Source organism: Cupressus sempervirens, chromosome 1 (assembly GCF_028749045.1).
Source record: "Cupressus sempervirens isolate cs-2001-9-10 chromosome 1, ASM2874904v1, whole genome shotgun sequence".
NCBI lineage: Eukaryota > Viridiplantae > Streptophyta > Pinopsida > Cupressales > Cupressaceae > Cupressus > Cupressus sempervirens.
The window spans coordinates 342,956,002-342,978,824 of record NC_143118.1 but is presented as its reverse complement, the minus strand read 5'-3'; positions in this window follow the sequence as shown (position 1 = coordinate 342,978,824).

Here is a 22,823-nt window from a genome sequence, read left to right as displayed (position 1 = left end):
TACTTGCTCTATAGGTCTATCCTCTATTTCATCTTCTGATTCATTAGACTCATTTGATTCAACCATATGCAATGCCTTTCTTCTCTTTCTAGGGCCACTTGACAATTGCTTTGTCCTTTTCTTGCTAGGTGACTCAACCTCTTTTTTCACCTTAGCGAGTCTCTCTAATTTCCTTTTTCTCAGAGGAATTGATGATTTACCTTCTACTATTTGTACCTCCTCTTCACCAGTCTTGTTCAGTGGATGTATAATAGTGGGTTGCACTTATGCCAATGTGACATATGGGATTGTAGGTATCTAAAAATTAGATCCTACTATAGTTACTCCCTCTGAAGGTCTTGCAATGGCAATAGGTGTTGTTGCCAATACTTATGTTTACCCACTAGCCTTCATCTCCAAGGCTATACCTTTTACCTCATTGAATTCTTCTCTGGTCATACCAAATTCCTTGGGAATTGATTCAATTTTCTTCTCAATATTCTTCTTTATTTCCTTGTTGTAGAGCTTTCTCTCTACTTCTTTGATCTTCTCTTCATAAGTTCCCCATCTAGGAGTGTCCTTGTCCTCCTCAAATTCTAGTATGATCTTCACATACCCTTCAATTATCTCTTCACTTGACTCATAGCCCATAGGATCTATGAACTTAACTCTCGGTACAGCTTCCTCCATGCATATTACATATGTTTCAACCATGAGACACGTCTTCTTTGTACTTTTCCACCATTAAGGGCGGTATCTTGTATCTCTACTTCATCATAGTTTGAAAACTTTTCATCATTTTGCTTATGTCTTCAACAATCTTCTCCTAAAAAATGTCTTCTATAATGATATTTCATAAGCTCATGGTGCATTGATTCTTTTTGTCCCATTCCCTATCAGGCCTAGTAGGGAATTTCCTAATAACTTAGAAGAATAGGTGTATCAATAGTGAATCCAACTTGAACACCACACTTTTTGTCTTCTTTAGTTTCTCTATGTTGTTTAGCAATTGATGCCTCATAATGTCACACATATTGACCTTTTGCTTCTTAGCTATCATTAGGTCTGTTGCATGTAGGAATCTAGTAGGTACTAAGTTCAATCTTGAACTATGATTCATTTTGTAGCCAATGATACTGCTTATCACTCTCACACTTTTTTATTTTATGAGTTCAATCCTCATATTCCTACTATCTAATTTGGTCTTCATATTGGTTTCCACCATCTTATTCACATTCTTCTCATTGACTAGATTCTTGCCTTCATTGCATAAACCAATTAGCCTATGAATCATGTCATGTCAATTATGATAGGCATATCTCCGACCCAAAACATTCCTTTGTGAATATGACTTAGAATGATTTTTCTCCATAAATGGTTATTGAAATCCATATAGAACATATGATTTACTATGTTCAATTACTTAAGGTGTACAAACTCTTGTTTGAATGGCAAGTCTCATTGGCACACTAGGTCTAGGTCCTTATGAATGTCATTGTCTCCAATGATCTCAAATTTGTAGTGAATGTATGACCTATTATCTTCTATGTGAAGAAGATTCTCTGGAACTCGCGAAAAATCTCCTAAAGGATCATCTACTTGAGCTATGAAAGGGCACTTCTTAAACACATATCTTGACCTCTCACTAACATCACTAATAGTGAAATTCTCCATTTCAGCATATTCAAACACTTCAAAATCTTCCTAAAATACCTAAATTTCACAAAACTAGGGCTTTTTCCACTTTTCACTATGAATGCTTCAAATTCACTTTTACTTGTCAAATCACTCTAAAATGCTCCTTAACTCTTCACATGATTGAATGATACTCAAAATCTTTTTTGCATCCTTCAAATCTTTCAAATTTAACTTCACATTAATTTCACATCTACCAAAATTTGTAAAATTGTTACTCATTTAACCAGTAAACTTGTTTATCTTTGTTCTTCTTCATTTAATTACCAAATGACTTGCACAATTAGCCAGAGCTTCCTTACAATCTTTACTACCTCATGTCAAGTTCACAACTCTCAACTAACTTATGTTCCATCTTTCTAATGCTCTATCTTTGATACAAGGTGCCTAATTCAAATAAGATGAATCACACAATTTCTAACTTCAATCTCTCATTGGGTGCATCAAAATACTATTCTTCTAAAACTATATGTGAACTTTCTAGATTGGTTTCTCTTGCAAACACTTCCTTGAATTCTTCAACATGCTCTTTAAATGCTCCCCGTTGATTATTATTGCTACCATTATTATTTCTTTTATCATTTCTACTATTGTTCCTTGTCTAATTCTCCATGCTCTGATATGATTGAATCTAATTCAGATGTTACTTGGGTCAAATGGGATCTTAGGTTTACATTCTCAAATTTCAGATCCAGTTCAATCTAACTATCATCCTTGTTTAGACTAAACTTAAGTTCAACAATTTTCAACTCATGTTTCAAGATCTCAGTTTCTTTCTTGAGGGTTGCTAGTTCATCACTATCATTAGTCTGCTCTTTCGATTCTTTTCTAGATTTTAGGTAATCTATCTTATCTTTCAGTTTACCAGTGTAATCTTTTGCATCTTCATACCCTTTTTTTTTGGTTGTCTCTTTCTTCTATAAGAAGATCAATTTGTTCAAGGGCTTCTTCAAGATTCCTCTTTAACTGTTCCATATCCATAGGGATCTTACTCAAGCTTTTAAGCCTATTTTGAGTAACTGTGCTTTGATACCAATTGCTAGAAATAGATAATACTAAGTGGCGGGTGGGGGTAAATTAGTATTCTACAAGCTTTTGCTCACAACTAGATATTATTAATTAATTTGCAACATGCATATGAAATTAAACCAATAATGTTGAATAGTAAATAAACCCATACACAAAGAGAACTCATAACACCATATATTTTAACTAAGGAAACCCTGGCCAATGGAAACACTAGGTGGGGGTGACACCCACAAAATGATCCACTAAACGAGACAATCATGTTAAGGATAATGATCCTATTAGGAGTCTATAATTATGTATAGTGTCCTTGTTCTTGTTAGAGGACTAGGCCTCAACCCTATTAGGAGTTGGTAGTACAATTACAACTATATGCAAGAAGACCCCACTACCCTAACATGCAGTTATACAATATAGAACCTTTATGAAAAATGAGATAGATAGAAAAATCTCTTTATTGATGACTATTGTACTTCACATAGCTCTGATCTGACATCAGAATTCACATCATAGATCTCTCATACAAGTTCCTGTCTCATATACATAGTTCACATACTCATCATATACTCCACATTCATATTACAATGCATATGCCACATCATCATACTTCACATGTAATGATTCTTTACTTATACTCTTTTCTATCACAAAAATTCTTGTGTAGTTAGCTTAATGCATTTACACATTATGCTAACTTAAGGTAAACATCTAGGATGTCATCTCTACACAATTAAGTAATTATTTCATGACCAAAATGATTCCTTAAATCTTTATCCCTCTATTTCTGTTCTACTATATATACTGCCTTTATTGGTGTTTTACTTATAACTTTTTTTGTACTAATTTGCACACTTACGTATGTCATCATGATACTCTATTCTATCTATCCATAACTATGCACATGCCAAATATCTTTGTAACCTTCACAATACCAAAAACTATCTTTGTACTACTAATGAAACTATCTAACATGTAGATAATTTTCTGTCTTTGATTGTAGAATCTTCAATTGTATATTATGTCATCTCATCCTGAGATATATGTTGCCATAAATGACAACCTTAACTCATCCTACCTAGGCATATTTCCAATAGAATGACATGTAAATGCATATGGGAAAAGGATGAGTTCTAATAAATATTCCTTGAAGAATGAAAGATAGGCACATGGAAATGCATGCAAATGATAACTTTTTGACTTGAAAAGTGTGACCTTTAGTCAAATATAGGTTCTCTGGATGTCATTACATGCAATGCATTTAGGTTCAGAAGATGAAAATGCATGTAAATGAGAACAAATGATGAGATTGCATGTAAATGTAGATGGAGGGTGAGATGTAATGTTCTATGGCATGTAATGATGGACATGGAATGAAATGACGCACTTGCTTGGAAAGGTGAAAAGTGGAGTGAAGTGAAATGCACTTAAGTTATTGGGAAAGAACTTGCAACATCTTCCAAAATAAGAAATATGAGAAAGGGAGAAAAAAATAATGAAAACAAGCACAAAATAAATATTTTTCTTTGGTTTTAGACTTAAATGTGCCAAGAGGCAAGTTACTTTGAAGTGCAAATTTGAATTTGGAGTTTGGGAAAAATCTAGTAGTATGAAAATGAGAGTTTTCATCATATTTAAAGAAAAAATGCACTTTTCATGGCATATCTATGGACAAGTGTGCAAAATATAACTAAAATATGCAATAGGATAGCTATATAAGCAAAAATTAATGAACAAGATTGAAATTGCCCACTTACTTAAATATCAATAAGGCAAAAGAGCAAGATTTGCAGATTTTGAAGACCAATTCTCCTCCAAATCCAGATTATCAAACAATAGTATTGACTTCTTGAATATTGGAAGTGGGGATATCAATGCTTAATGAATGGATGTTTTACATTAGGATTCTAAAAAATGTGATCAAAGATCATCAATACATGGGTCATTTTTGGTGAAACACCCAAGTAGAACTCATTATTGACAAAAATGTGGTCTCAAGCGGTCATTACATGTAACATTTTTTGCATTAGATGGTAAAAATGTGACCTCCAATGATAAGATCATGCACCCAAAGGCAAAAATGACCTATATTAGAGCCAAAATGTGATCTCCAAACTCTAAATCTGGGCATTTTTGGGCAAAATGTGGCTCCTAAAGAGCATGAAATGAACCATTTTTTCATGGAATTGGACATTTAGGAGATGAGAATGCATGGAAATGAAAAAATTCCTCTAGATAGAGAGAGTCTAAGCCATAACATGGACAGATCTAGGCAAAATCATCAAAGATGCATTCTTCAAGGGCACAAGTATGAACGTTTTACTCATGGAGGCAAAAACATGGACTTCAAATGCAAATGCATATGATGATAAACCCAAACACACTCTTGAGGAGTGATTACATGTTTTAGTATCAAGTCTTATTGCTCTTTCATACAAAACACATTCTCTAGAGGTGTTTGCATGTTTTAAAAATATGCATTTGGTTTAAAACACACTCTTGGAGCGCTATTACATATTTTAAAAATATGAAAATGACTTGCCCATGTAAAATGAACTCTTAGAGTGCCATTGCACATTTTAAAAAAATGCTATATGCCCTCAAGGTGCAAAACACACTCTTAGAGAAGCATTGCATATTTTAAAAACTTGAATCTGCATAAGCCATTTAGTGCAAAATACACTCTAAGAGGGTGATTGCACATTTTAAGTTAAATGCATTTACATGCCTTTAGTTCAAAAATATATTCTCTAGGAGCATTTGTATATTTTATATGCAAATGGGTTAAAAGACATGTTTGTTCAACTTAAGTGATCAATAAGCATGTGTTTAATTGATTTTGAAGAAATATAACTTAATTGGGTCATAAATAATATTTACATTATGTAGTTTAATATATAATGTGCAAATATCATTTAAACAATAATATTTAATAAGATGTTTTAAATTAAAACTCAAAAATTAAATCAAACTAATAGTTAATATAGTCGTTTAAGTGAAAATTAAAAGGCATCTCAACTTAAAAATATAACATAATGTGCTCTATGGTTACTTTAAGTGAAAAATTTAAATGATAAAGTAACTTTAAAATATAACATAAAGTGATTTATGTTATTTTTTTTCAAAAAATGAAATACCAACTTATGTAGTTGCACTTGAAGGGTCCACTTTTTGAGCACTAAAATGATCATATCTTTTGATTGCTAACACCAGTTAAGCTCTAAGATGGATTGAATCAAGGGGAAAATTGAAAGCAATGATTTGAGAAAAAACAAAAGACCAAAAGATAACAAATGCACACTCAAAAATGAGAAAAAAGATAATGAAGGCTTCAAAAATCAAGCACAGGCTCAACAAACAAAAAAACTAAAAAGACTTAATGAAAGCCTTCAGTAAAATAATTCATTATGCAAATTGGACTTGATTGATTGATCAATACAAAAATTAGAGAAAAATAAAATAATAATGAACTAAACTTAGAGAAAAATAAAACTTAGTTGATAAAGTTTCATACTATTACCTGCATTTCATGGTGACAAAATGAAGGACAACAAAGTAATTGGAAACAAACTAGAAAGTTTGTAGCCTGTGAGGAGAAACATTTTTCCTATTCTTGTCATATTATTATTGTTGGTATGGATATTGAAGGATTTAAGAAATGAAAATCCATAGATCCCATAGAACAACTACATGAGAGAAATTTTCATAGAGAAGCAAAGACCAGAGAAGGAAAGGGTTTGGCTCTAAGAATTGTGCAAATTTTACAACCCATGATGAATCATCTAAACCATCGAAGTTGATCTCTAGACCTAAAACAACCAAGATATCCACCAGGATGCAAAACTTCAATAAATTGGATAGAATCTATCTATAGTAGAATATGGAACAATAACCAACATTACTGTAAAGAGCTCTGAAAGACTTTTCCAACAATATAAAGAATATCTAAATTAGAGATTGGATGCTCAATATATGTCTACCAAAGTACAAAATAGAACTAACTTTGACAACAAAAAAACCATCAATAAAGCATAAAAACTACAAAATACCTATACCACTATGATGAGCTCATAACTAATTTTTAGGTGATATCTCATTTGTGGAAAATGAAGTTTGTATGCCCAAGATATAAGCAAAAATATGAAGATAGGTCCAAGTAGAGCAAGAAGGGTAGCTAGGTGTGATGATGTAGGTGCTGATGTTAGTAAGTGATGAGCCCAAATTTGATGGTCAAATGACCATTGTTGAAAAAAATGCTAGTAAAATGATTAGTTTGCCAAAAACAATCACCATAACAAAATCTAGACTATTAGAAAATAATATGCAGTGCCAAATTTTTTACTGACGCCCATGAAATTGATAAAGGTTGCTCCCCTTAATACCAAAATAAACAATAGAAACATAGAACAACACATAGAGAGAACATAATGTGGGCTTCTTTTTATCACCGCTAATGCAGAATTACATAATTACAATATGCAAACTAACATGGGCACCTTCCTGACAATAATATGCAAGAAAAATATGTGACTATCACCCATAAATGCTTTAGATAATCTTTGGTCCTTCTTTGTATTGGTACTTTTAACCACCTAGAAAGGTTCTAGAAACTAACCCCTAACCCTTGATGTCGAACAACCTCATATTATATTATTCCATTACAACTTATTATAAATGATTGACTCAAGACATTTTAAAAATTACATTTTCAGATGGGTCCACTTTTAGAGACCGTAATTAGCAAATCATTGACCTGATGGGCCATTATAACCTCATTCTAGAATCCTTGGCTAGTGATCTACAACTCTTGATTCAGTAAGAGTTAATTAACTATGATTTCACCTTGTTTAAGAGCCATTTAGGTGTTCATCATTGGACCTAAAGTTTGGACATCCAAAGTCCATACCAAAAATCTACAATAACTACATCAATACATATGAAATGACAATAAAGCTCATCCAATAGGTTGATATGTCAAAGACAAATCTCCATATATGAGATTAGAACAATATAAGAACATAATACCAACTTACTAAAATTAGCAAACTCCCATAAACAACAACTCTATATAGGAATAACCCTTATTAAAAACACAAAAATTGGAAAACTAGAAAGATAAATATTTTTGGGTGATGCAAGATAGCCTTTACACCTAGGATGCTCCTACATTAGACACTTGGGGTAAATTGAGAAGTGACCTTGTCATATGTTAGGTAGTCAGAGGAAAAGCAAGATAGTCAACCTCCTCCCCTGCTAGCCATGATGAATCCTCCACTAGCCTCCCTTTCCATTTGACTAAATACTCTTCATATGTTAGGTTCCTTGTGCTTCTTCCCACATGACTATCCAATATCTCCTCAATCTCTTGTGTAGCTGAAGTAGATACTGGAATACTCCGCAGAGCTTTTGCAACTTCATCTCCATCACCTCCCTCATAATATTCTATCAAATCTGAAATGTTAAATCCTAGTGAAATATTTAGTTCTACTGGCAACTCTACTTCATAAGCCTTTCCAAAATCATGTTTTTTTCACTATCTTGCATGGTCCAAACTTCTTCATTATCAACTTATTATATGTACCCATTGGAAATCTCTCCTTCCTTAAATGAACCATGACTTCATCACCAATATGAAATTCCTTATACTTCTTTTTCACATAATTCTTAGCATTATAGTGCATATTCATCTTTGTAATGTGCTTCCACACCTCCTCTTAGATGTTCAACAAAATATTTTGCTTTAACACTACTCATCTCTACTTTATCCAACTACCTCAATTTAGAAGTAATTTTGGGACTTCTCCCATATACAATCTGGAATGGTGATTTACTAGTACTCTTGTTGACAAAATTATTATATGCAAATTCTATCTATGGTAAAATCAAATCTCAACTTTTTGGTTTATCTCCAACCAAGCATCTCAACAAATTCCCTATACTCTGGTTCATAACTTCTATTTGTCCACTAGTCTATGGATGATGGGATGAATTGAACTTCAATTTTGCCTTCAATTTGTTCTACAATGTATGCCAGAAATACCCAACAAACTTGGTATCTTGATAAGAAACTATATTCTTTGGCAGACCATGTAGTCTCACTACTTCTCTAAAAATAACTCTGCCACATGAACAACACCACTTGTCCTTTTGCAGGGAATGAAATGTGTCATTTTTGAAAATCTCTAAACCAACAAAAATATGGAATCATGCCCTCATTATGTTCTCACTAAACCAAGAATGAAATCCATGCTAACATCTTCCCATGGCTTTTAAGGTACATGTAATGGTTGATCAAATCCTACATTTTACTTCACTCATTTTGCCATTTGACATACTCTACAACACTACACAAACTTCTTCACATCTTGCTACAACTATAGCCAATATTAATTCTCAACAATCCAAGCAATAGTTTTATGTCTACCAAAGTGTCCAGACACCTGCCAATCGTCCATTGCGCTTCTCCTTGATGAGATTCTCTCTCATAACATCTGGAAATGCACAACTAAATTCCCTTAAATAAGATACCATCTTGGAATATGAAATCTAACCACTTTGTCCTATCAAGTGTAATAGGGTCTATACAAGATTTCCAAGCCTCACCAAAATTAGGATCCTCCAGTTACAAATTATTCAGTTCCTTGAACCCAACCACCTCAATTTACAATTTTATTAGCAAAACTTGTCTTCTACTAAGAACATCTACAACTCTAGTAGACCTCCCACTCCTGTGTTTCAAAATAATGTATAACTCTACAAAAACTCAACCCACTTCAATTATCTCTAATTTAATTGTCCTTGAATTTTAAATATTGCAAAGCTTGATGATTAGTATACAAAACAAACTCCTTGGGAGAAAATAATGTTTTCACTTCTTCAATTCCTAAACTATAGCATAATATTCTTTATCATAAAAAATATACTTTCTTTTGGCATCATTCAATTTCTCATTAAAATAAGCAATAAGTCTATCTACTTGGCTCAATATAGCTCCTATTGCAGTAGCACTAGCATTACAATTTACTTGAAACACCTTATTAAAATGTGGAAGTGCTAAAATAAGATGCTTTGTAACTTTTTTTTTCAACATATTAGAAATCTTATCTGTACCTATAATCCACCTAAATTATTTCCTACCTCCTCTCATTCTTTCAGTCAAAGATCCACAAATACCTCTAAAACCTCTAATAAATTTTGTGTAAAAACTATCTAGTCCATGAAAAGATCTTACCTCTATTGCACTCCTTGGAGTAGGTCATTTGAGGATAGCCTTCACTTTTCTCAAGGTTCATTTTCAGACCTTCTACTAATACTACAAATCCCAAGTACACTAACTCCTTTACAAAATTGCACTTTTAAAAATTTATTAGCAACTTTTCCTCCCTCAACTTGTCAAACACCTTACAAATGTGCATCAAATTCTCCTCTAATGTCATACTAAATATCAAAGTATCATCTAGGTAAAAAATGACAAACTTATCTAGAAACTCTTTCAATTCCTCATTCATGAGCCTCGTGAAAGTACTCAGTGCATTGGTTAACCCAAAAGGCATGTCTAATCACTCATACAACCATTCTCTTGTCTTGATGGAAATATTCCACTCATCTCTTTCTCTAATGTGAATTTGATGGTACCCACTCTTTAGATCTATCTTTTTGAGATACACAGCTTCATTCAACTAGTCCATAATATCATCCATCTACTGCATTGGAAATCTATACTTGATCTGATCTTGTTGATAGTTCAAGAATTTGTACACATCCTCCATTCTCCATTCTTCTTAGGTTCTAATACTATTGGTATATCACATGGACTCAGACTCTCTCAAATCAACCCCTTTTGCAATAACTCATGCACTTGTCTATTCAAATCTTCACTTTTTGTTGGTGTCATTATGTGCACTACCTTATTTGGCAAATTGGCTCCTAGAATCAAGTCCATCTGGTGATTGATATTTGGCACTAGGGTAATCCATTAGGTACATTATCTAATACAATATCAAGAAATTCTTCCAACAATCTGCAACTTTTGTAGGTACCTCCTCTACTTCTTCTTTACCATCATTTGGAATTATAGAAAAATAAATATGCTCATGCCTCATATCCTTGAGAAACTCTTTTCCATCAACAAAACATATTTTGGTAGCACTACATACCTTTTCTTCTTTCTCCTTCAATGGCTTTAGCTTATGTTTCACTCCATCCTTTGTCAAAGTGCAAGTATTTGCATACCCATCATGTACAAAATGTCAGTCTACTTGCCACGACCTACCTAGCAACATATGACATATGTCCATAGGTATGATATCACACATCACCTCATCTCGGTAGCTCCCAATCACAAACTTCACTGAGCATTGCTCATTGACCATGAACTTGTGGTCATCCTGCACATGGACAATATGGTATGGATGCAGGTGCTTTTGCCTCTTCAAATTTAACTTCATGACCATATTTTTTGACACTAGATTGTCAATACTTCCACCATCAATGATCACATCATAACACTTGTCTTCACATTTACACCTTGTGTGAAAAAAACTCCTCCTTTGATCATGTTCATTCTCACCACTTAGTAAGACTCTTCTATTAACTAGGACTTCTCTACTTTTATCATCTTTAGAATGTGACTATTTATAATCTTAATCAACATACGCTACTCTGGCATGGCCTTTAGTTCTTCTATTATTCCTTCCTTGGTGTTGTGAACACTCAAATTCTCTATTTGCTTCTCCACATTGAAAACATTTTCCATAGAAACCTCCTCTTCCAAATCCTTGCCCTTTTCCTCTCTGATCTCTATTGTTTTGATTGTGGAAATGATTTGAATGATTTCCCCTTAGGTTCTAACTATTACTACTAGCCTCATCCTTATTCTTTTGATCATCATTTTGGCCTCCATAAGATCATCCATCAGATTGTCCATTGCGACCTCTGCCACTATTTTTGTTATCAAAATTTTTGCTAAGTTTCTCCTCAACTCTTAGGGAAAACTAATATGCCTCCTTAATACTAATCACTCAAATGAGACTCAACTCCTCCTAAATTCTTAGCCTCAACCCATTAACATAACATGCAACTTTTTTCTTATTAGCTTCTGCTTGGTTGGTTATGATGAGAACTCGATAGAATTCTTCAGTATACTCTTGAACAGATCTTCTTGCTTGCTTCAACCCTTGCCTTTTCCTCAACATATCAAACTCATAATCTAGAAGAATAAATTTCCACTTCAGTTTGGCTCTAGTACCATCTTGTGATTTTTTCTTTTCCTCCTCTATTTCACTCCAACTGGATCTCTCAACACCAGATCTTTGCATGACCCTTTAGTTTGGCTTTTGCAAATTTGACCCTATCTAGATCTTCAAGATCCTTATACTCAAAGTATTCCTCTAGTTCATTGATTCAACTGATCATCTCCTTAGGGTTTATATTTCTTGAAAATGTGGGAACCTCAAACTTAGATCTTTTTTTGATCTTGGAAATGGCCTTAAAAAGCCTCTCTTCTTTTGGGTTCAAAATAACCTCTTCTTTGACATTTCCTTCTTCTTCTTCTTCATCTTTACGTTCATCTTTTATGGAAAGATTTATTCCTTAACACATTTTTTCTACCAATGCTTTCATCTATCTCTGTAGGGATCTAAAACCCTCATGCTCAACACATATGACTCTTCCACCATGCTCTATTCATGGGGGCATGTTTGTGCTTCTGCTGAAAACCTAGTGCAAACTACCTCACAATTGGTGATCTGTCCACATGCTCAGGCCAAAGAATGGTCTTGGTGCAAAGTGTCTCCCAATCAGTGATCTATTTACACACTTATGAAATCCCTCTCTAATACCACTTGATGAAGAATGCTTCCCTTAATACCACAACAAACAATAGAAACATAGAACAACACAAATAGAGAGAACAAAATATGAGCTTCTCGTTATCATTGCAAATGCAAAATTATAGAATTACAATATGCAAATCCACATGAGCACCTTCCTTACAATAATCTACAAGACAAAAATGTGACTATCACCCATTACTGTCTTAGATAACCTTTGAACTTTTCTTATATAGGCACTTTTAACCACCTAGGAAGGTTCTAGACACTAAGCCCTAACTCTTGAGGCTAGCCAACCTCATATTATATTATTCCATTTCACATTATTAGATATGATCAACTCAAGAAAATTCAAAAATTACATTTTGGATGGGTCCACTTTTGGAGACCATAACTAGCAAACCATTGACCTAATGGGCTATTATAACCCCATTTTGAAGTACTGGACTAGCAATCTACAACAATTGATTGTGCAAGAATTTAACTATTGAGGTTTTACCTCATTTTGGAGCCATATAGGCCTTCATCGTAGGACCTAAAATTTGGATATCCAAAATTCATACCAAAAATTTGCAATAATTGCACCAATACATATGATATGACAATTAAAACCATCCAGTAGGCTGATATGTCAAAGATGAACCCATCATGAAAATGAAAATTGCCTAAATATTAGGCTAAAACAACTCGAGGAAAATGCCCAATAAGGTGCGTGTGATGAAGGAGAGTGGGCACAATTTTTTTGGACCAATAAGTTAGTGCATATCCATAGAAACCACTCACAAAAGAACAAACCACCATCAAAACCCTTGTACAGAGGTTGATGTTGGAGGTGGGCCTGTGGGGACTGCATAACATCCTTTACAAGGGTCCTGCAAGTTAAAGGGCCATGTGGCTGCTCTTTGTGCAAAAAGGAATGTGAAGAAGAGACACACATGTGCGTGCATAACACAGAGTGTCAGGCACAAAGAAGACCTTCATAACATGCATTGAATCTTATGGGTCACTTGGGGCTAGGGCCCCAAGGTTGCACCTAGATGGTGAGGTGCTTTGAAAAAAGTGTGTTGACATGTACTTTGACCAAGGAAGGAGATCACAGGGGCAGAAAATCCCAAAGTACAAGTGCATGGAAATCTTCATGTTTTGCACAAATGTAGTTAGTGGGCCACTCGGGCAGGACTAATGCATGGGTATGGCCTGAGAAGGGAGTGTAGGCCTCGAGGAAGACCTATTAGAAGGCCCCATAGAGACCCTAATAAATGCCCAAACAAAACATACATGCAATCCTTTTGTAAAAGAACACTCTATTTTGTTTAATAAAGCTCTTCATTGCATTGATTTTTGTTGTTTTAATCAACCAACACCAAAAAATGTAAATCACTATATTGAAAAATTACAATCTATTAAAATAAAATTTGCTTAAAAAATCATTGCCTTAGCTTTTGACCCCAAGGTTGTATGACCTTGGGCTAAGTTTTTTTGCATCTCTAACAACTTTGGACAAACTAGACAAATGTAAATGGAAATAGGGGTGTTTGGGTCCTCTAAACTCAATGGTGATGTTTAGTTGGGCTCAAAGCGACCTAAAATGAAGGTCCCATAGATCCAATGCAAGAGTCCTATGAAAGCTCAAATATGAAAAATGTAGCCAAAACTCTCATGAAGAGAATAGGGGCATGAAAGTTTCGAGCTTTGATACCATGTTCTTGCATGTAAGCATTCTACCAGATCTATTTATTTTTATTTCTCAAATCCTTCACGGTATCAGAATCAGGGATCAATGTGATATCCCCATTTTAGTATATAAATTAATTATACATAAAGAGTATATAATATTAATAATCAATAATATTATAATTATATTAAGATATAATTTATAATATTAATCATATATTATATTATATAATTTATAATTATACATATAAATATATCTATGAATATTATTATATATTAGATATTTATATGCCATAGATAATTAGTACATATCAGGTACGACAATAATATATGTGTGATATCCCCATTTTAGTATATAAATTAATTATACATAGTATAATATTAATAATCTATAATTTATGTAAAATATTATTATACTAAGATACAAATATAATTTGTTATATATTATATAATTATACATATTAATTATACATATATATATATATATAAATATTGTTATATATTTATATATAATTAGATATATGAATATGTCATAGATAATTAATACATATATGTATGGCAATAGTATATGATATTAATCTTGTTATATATTAAAATAATATTTAATGATTCATATAATCATATATAATCAATATAACAATATATAATATAACTACCTTATTAAATTTAATGAAAAGACACGTTCCTCTGAAATACTAGATATATATAAGAATACCAAAGTTAAAGAGGAGGATATATAGAAAATATTATAGAATGGATTTAGATAAGAGAAAAACCTAAAGATGTCTTGAAATGGGACATTACAATCAATTTTGATGATTCATCAAGGGTTGTACTATCTATTTTATCAGCCTTATGTCTCTTCTAGTCTTTGTAGACATAAATTGTATGTATTTTTGCAAACGCATGGTGATAAAGTGTCATATTCCATCTGTATTTTTGTTTCAGCTATTTGGCCTTATTTTACCTTCTGATTTGAGCAGTGTCATCTGAGGACACTCATGCAAATTATTGTATTCTTGATATTTACCATATCTTGTGCCTTATTGTACATTCACTATTCTTATTAAAGTGTCATGGGGGGTTGATGGTTTGCCTTTGTTTTCCATCTACATTTGTCTAATAATTTCCCTTCAGTGACATTAGCCTCATGACATGTCTGAGATTGGTCACCTTAGTACACACATATGTATTCTTTTGTACATCTTGATAGTGGTTCCTTGACATGTGGTTCTATTAGTCCACTTTCCTAGTTGCATGTCACCTCACCCTTATCTACATTGGGGAGGGGGGAGGGTTCTTCTGTTGGTTCTTTTGCTTCCTTGGCTTGATGGAGTGAGCTATGTATTCAATAATTATTCCTATGTACTAGGTGGATGCAGTTGCTAGGTACCTATGCATTTCAGTGATATGGATCATTTACCATTTAGACACTCTTTTTTGTTCCTACCTTTGGATACAATCTTCCATGTTTGATTGATTAACTCTTTAGGCTTTGGTGTTTTATGCCATCTTTATCTTTGAGTTCATTTGTTTTCCTTGTTTTCCTCCTAATTCAAGTAGTGTCTTCTGAGAGCACTCATGTATATCATACTCTTCTCTACCTAGCCAAGTTCTATTTTAGTCAAGGTTTTTTAGATGAGTAGTTACTTTTGACAGAGCTTTGCAACTTCTACATGCTTTAGTGGTGCTCTTCATGATCATCCTTTTGTTGCTATCTTCTAAGATATTCTCTAGTTTGGAGGCTTCCTTAGTCCTTCACTAGTTCTTTCAACATTATTTCCATCTCTTCTTAGAGTAGGGTTTTTCCCATGTGGTTTTCTCTATTTTCCTCTTTGCAAAGATTTGGTTGTACTTGGGTACCTCATCAGGCTTTGTTGCCAAAACCCACATCTACTTTCAGTATTAGTTTCTAGGTTTTTAGCTACTCTCTAAATTTATCTTGGGGGTTATTAGAGCAATAAGGTGTTATCTTATTAACTCCATTTTTACTTATGCTAAACTTTATACATATAATAATTAATTCTTTTATTAATTATTATTATCATGCAACCTAGGTTTTACCTTTTAGGGTTTTGATCTCCTTTTTAAGGATAGATCTCTCTTTGTAACACATCTTTTTCAATTTTTCATTAATATAAATTTTTGTTTCTTTTTTCATCAAGAATGTCTCTTGTGTGGATCTATGAATTCCAACCTCCATAGCTTTTGCTTCTCTCCTTCTATGATAGTTGTTTGCATGTAAGTGACTCTTGGGAGTGGTGGGGTTGAGCTTTCAACAACTTCAATAGATATTACTATCAAATCCCTTCCTAATATTGGAAGTAAGGTTAATAATTAGTTAGTAGTCATATAACCTAAATTTTAAAGAGGTGACCTTAGGGGATGGATAGATCTAGATAAAATATAAAACATGAATAAACCCATCTGCTCTATTTACAATCTAAATGTTCAAGTGGTTTTGGATTTTGTTAAGGGTGGATTTTTTATTAAAAAAAATTGATGACAATGTACCCCTAGAATATGGAGAAATTAAGGAAGAAAAGGTGACATCTCCTTACAATGAAACCCTAGATAAAGCCCTAGATGCAGAAAAATAGAATCCTACATCTGATTGTACCAATTCCCCTAAGTCAACATCTTTAAATCATGAAAGAGATTTGCTTCTTAATGGAAATAATTTTACCACCTTGGTTACTCCTAGCTTCATATTTAGTACTTAATAATATCAGTATTGACTCCAAGAAGGAATTCCCTTGGGTTATTGAAGAGGGTTTACTAGAAAAAAAAATGAAGTAGTTGAGACAAAGGAAGCATTGCAACAAGTAGAAACTATGATTAGCATAATTTTTGAGTACCTTAGTGACCTAATCATAAATGACCTTATGGATACATTTATGGATGAATTATGTGATGATGAAGAACTTCAAGACAAAAAGATCACCTAATTGAAAATATAAAAAGGATGGATGATGAGGATAGGATAAATAATGTTGGGGAACTATTGATGGATTTAAACTTTTTAGAATAGGATAACCATGAATATTGGGTTAGCTACTACTACTCTAAGAAAGCTTTCTCCTAATTGTGCAAAACTTTTAAAAATAAAAGGGAGGTAAATAAATAAGGAACTTAGAACTACAGATGGGAAAGTAAATGACTAGCTTAAACTTATTGACATTTTGAATGTAGGAAATGGGAAGTTCCTTCCCAAGCTACCATGAATATCCTAGCCTAGAATGTTAGAGGCCTCAATGCCCCTAACAAACAATAACTACTAAGATGTTGCATCTCTAAAACTAAAAGTGATATTCTTATGATCCAAGAAATAAAGCTTAGCCCTCTACAAATTCAAGGTCTTAAAAAAAAGCTAGGATTAAAAGAAATGTGGTAGTCCTCTCCTTTAGAACATTTAGGAGCCTCTAGTGGATTGGTAATAATTTGGGATCCCAGAAATCTAAATATATCTGCACCAAAATCTCATAAAAATTGGATCAATGGTCTGGTCTATTGTCCTAAGCTAAATATATCATTCAAAATCATCAATCTTTATGGACCAACTCAAAAGAAGGAAAAAATCATGGCTTTGAAGAAAATTGAGTCATTTTTTTCAATCTTAAACAATGAATTATGTATTATTGAGGCAAGATTTTATTGTGATCATGAAACCATCTAAAAACTGGGAAGACATCACTAAACTCTCAAAAGCTGCAAAATATTTTAGTAATAGACAAAAAGGTTTTAGTAATACAATGGAGAAGCTAAATAGGTTCTTCTTAAAGGGTAGTTTACTTTACTTTCCCTTCTTCTTGGTATTTGGAGTAAAGTCAATCTTAGGTTCATATGACTATCTTGTAGAACTTTAGTTGGTTTCAAACTCACAACCAAAGAAACACCCATTCAAGTTCAAAAATATGTGATTGAGGGATGAAATTTGCCTAAATATTTTTAGAGACTTGTGGCAAGAAGATAAATTTAAAGGTTCTAAAATTTTTGTGGTTATAAATAAAAGTGATAACAAAAATTTAAGGAATGAAACAAGAACAATTTTGATAATATATCTGAGAGTAAATAATCCTTGGAAGCTAACTTGGAGTAAGTTAACAATGAAGTAATGCTAATAGGTATGGATGAATCTTTATGCTGAAGAGAAAACAACCTCTTAAACGATTATGAGGACATTATAGAAGAGGACGAGATTTTTTGGAGTTAGAAATCTAGGGAGGTGTGGTTGAAAAAAGGGGACAAAACTTAGAATATTTTCACAATAGTACCAAACAAAGGCCGATGATAAACAAAATTACACAAATAAAGGATAATAGTGGTAATTTCCAAGAGGAGCAAAATAATTTTAGAACAATGTCGTCAAATATTTTTGAGGAAATATTCAACAATTGGGAAGGGTCCCTCTTAAATGAATAAATAGTCATTCTATAAGATATACAAAAATTAATCTCATAGGAGCAGAATGAAAGTCTCTTAAGAAAATTAGTTCAAGAAGTGGAATCTATTCTAATGAAAATGAATCTAGATAAAACCCCTAGATTGGATGGCTTCCCCACTGGCTTCTTCTAGAAGTGTTGGGACTTCATGGGTAAGGAAATTATTGATGCTTTGGCATGGGTTAAATTATTTGGAAATATCTTAAGGGAAGTTAATAACATAATTATAGCATTGATACCAAAAAGGCATGAGTGGAATATTTTGATGATTTCAGACCCATAACTTTGTGTAATACTTTGTATAAGCTCTTCATGAAGATCTTAGCTAGTAGACTGCAAAATATGTTACCTTCATCACTTATCAGTTAAGCACAAACATGGTTTGTCCTGACAAGATCAATTTATGATAGATAATTATAGCACAACAAGAAATTCACGCAGTTAAGAACAACTTTACCCTCTATATGCTTATACAATTAGACATTAAGAAAGCTTATGATTGAGTGGACTATAGATTTCTATGTAAATATTTGGAAGAGTTTGGATTCTCTAAACAATTGATAAGGTTAATTTATGAATGTATTTCTATTCCTAAAATGTCAATCCTTGTTAGTACCTCCCTGACTAGTTTTCTAGTGATTTCAAGTGGATTAAAACATGGAGACCCAATCTCTCCCTTTCTTTTCATCATCATGGCATAGGCCCTAGGGTGATCAATAACTAGAGCCAGGGAGGAAGTGAACCTCCATGATATAAATAGAACAAGCAACATGGACCCTAAAACTCATCAATAATTTGTGGATGACACTATGATTTATGGAAAGAGTACAATAGAGAAAGAAAAAAAATTCAAGAAGACTTCAAACACTTATACTAGATCATCAAGTTAGGAAATTAAACAGGTCAAGTCAATTTTTATTTATTTTAATGCTCCTCTCATTTTAGAAATAAACCAAAATTGCAACATCCTCAACTTTAGAAAGAGTAACTTACCTTGTAAGTATCTAGGTCTACCCTTAGACTCAGGGTGTAAATCAAGTAAACCATGAGATTTGACAATAGAGAAGATTGAAAAGAAATTGAGTCTTGGAAAGAAAAATGAATTTAAGCTGTAGGTAGAGCCACTATGGTTAAGAATGTGATGCGGGAGCATCTTTGGGTTAGTGAGACATCTTGGATCAACCAAAAAGATTTCTTATTTTATGTACCACTACTATTTGTAAAGTAGTCATTGTCACTTTTGGTTTCAAGTTGTGCATAGTTCATATCATGTTGAGGACCTATCCTTGATCCTTGTCCTAAGTTTGAATTTTCCAATGTTTCATACTCTTTGAGTTCTGTGTTGTTACTTGTGGTCTCTACTTCCTATAGTTTCCTTGTAGTGAGGTAGGTTTTTTTTGTTTGTACAATTTTTGGTGATGATGTGGCATCTTGCATAGTTAGGAGCCAACTCCTAATCCCCTATGTGGACCTATCCTAAAGTGTGAATGATCTAGTGTTAGCCTTTTCTTTGGGTTTGGTTTACTCTTTCAATATTGGACCTATAATATAATTAAATTCTTGACTAGCTGACCTATGGCTTAGTTGGCTATATAAGAAGCTTGGTTAGATGTAGGAAAATAGACAAGAGGAGATAGTAGATTTAGAACATGACCAGTAGGAGTAGAGGATGTTGGAAACTATAATTAGAATAATTTTTATGTTTGTTAAGAGGGGGATTGTTGCAAACAGATTGATACAAGTATGATAAATGTGTTTCAATCATTGTTTTGTCATTGATGTCAAACCTACTATTTTTCTAGTAAGATAATTGCTTATATGATTTAAGTACTATCACTTATTTTAGTGATGAAGAGGATTTGATCAAATGATATAAAAAAAAAATTTGAGGAAAGGTTGAGTTATGATATGAAAAGGAGTATAAGAAGAATAAGCTAAGACAATGATATCATAGTGCATTGATAATCTACTTAAAGTTGGAAAGGTTGGTTACAATAAGAAATTTTAGAAGAACAACTTAAACAAATTTTATTTGCCAAGCAAACAAATTTTATTTGCCAAGCTTAACTGAATGGAGAGTAGGTGCCAAACAAAGTTAGTGCAAGTTGAGCAGAAAATTAGTTGGAGCAGAGTAAAAGTCTAAAATAGTTGATGCCGAGTAAAATAGTTGATGCTAAGCATGAATAAAATTTAGTTTGTGTTGAGTGATTTTATAGAGGATGTTGAGCAGTGCAATTTGTGCTAAGCATGAGAAGCAAGTTAATGCCAAGTGTTAGTATTATTAGAAAGATCATGAATTTGATGGATTTAAGCTAACAAGTTTGTTTTCTTGGATTGTGTGAACTAGGTGGAAGATAAGATTGATGAGCTACTGGCACAAAATTTATGGTAAACCATTTTGAGATGAATTCAAAAAGGATTGAAGGAGAAGTTTCAAGAAATGAAATGGAATGAGGGGTAGATTCATTGAATCCTACCTAATCTGTCCTAATCCTAAATTGGACGATGGAGAATGAATGCCAAAAAATCTTAATTATCTATTTATAGGGATGACAGGTCAAAAGTAAGGGTTTTCATGTGTGAGAACCTGAGGAAGACAAGGAGTCTAGGGTATTGCTTCATTCAGTGACCTAAGTGAAGAGTCTGCATTGGTAGGTTAAGCAAGAAGGTTTAATGGTATGGATGCTTGAAGGGTGAACAAATTGCTGAAGTGTGTCAAAGCCAAGCAAAATGGAGGATTGAAATTGAGATTTATAATCTACAAATGGAGTTGTAATTTTTTATCTAATCAAGCCTTACTGTTACTCTTTGACAATTGTAATAGTCTAGGGTAAATCCTTTGGATTAAGGTTAACCTAACAATCATTTGTAAATCCTTTAATAGGGTAACATTCCAATTGAATGGTCTAAAGTCCTCTAACAAGACTCACTCCTAATAGGGTGATTGAAATCCTTTAACCAAGTCAAATTTAATAGTGTGCATTGTAACCTTTAATAGGGTTGGCCTTTCGCATGGCATCACTTTAGAAGAGTGAAAAAGAGTAGCATCTTATTGGTGGTTTTTCCCAATTTGGGTTTCCATGTAAATCATTGTGTCAAGTGTGTTATTGAATCTATTATGTTTCATGTTTATCTTTCTATAAATTGATTTCATAGTAGCCTACAGTTTTTAAGTGATTGCATAATCTTATGGATTCATGTACGATGATAAATATTTTATGGGTTTACTAAGCTATGAAAAGTTTTATTTGTACATCAGGATCTTGGATTACTGATCCAACCCCCCTCTTAGTTATTTTAAATAATTCCAACAATTGGTATCAGAGCTATCTACTTAAGGGGACTAGTTTGAAGGTACTAGAAGCACAAAGATCAAGATGTCAAAAAGAGAAGGACCCAATCTTAATAGAGATAAATTTTTTGCATGGTAAAGTTTGATAAAGCTATACCTTGGAGGACTTGGAGATCATGCATAATCTACTACTAAGCATGTTGATCTTGTTGGAGCCCTAACTACTGAGGATCTTAAAAAGAAGAAAGAACACAACCAGGCAATGTTGGAGATTGCCTCTGCCCTAAGCTATGCTAAATTTGATGATATCAAAAGTCTTTACAATGCAAAAAAAATATGTGATACTTTACACACCATCTATAGAGGAGATAAGAATGTTCTAAGAACCAAATTTGAGAGTCTCAGAGGTAATTTTGATGACATGAGAATGCAAGAAGGTGAAAATATTGCTCAGTCTTGCTCAAGGATAAAAGATGTTGTTAATGCAATAAGAGGATCTACTGGTACAATAGATGATGATACTATACTAAGAAAAGTTTTAAGAACATTGCTGCCTATATATGCTATTAGAGTTTCTAAAATACAAGAACTGAGATGTATACTATGGAATGTTCTAACTCTTGAAGGTCTAGTAGGTAGACTGACTTCTTTTGAGCTATCTAACTTTGATAATTACAAACTTGAAAATATTGAGTATGCTTTCAAAGCTAAGCTATCACTGAAAGAACCTAATGTGAAGAAGAAAAAGACAAAATATGTGTCCAGTGACAATGATATAGATGAGGAAGATGTAGATCAAATTGAATTATTAATGGAAAGAAGATTTCACAGAGGTAAAGGCAAGTTTAAAGGTAAACTACCTATCATTTGTTTCAATTGCAATGTGGT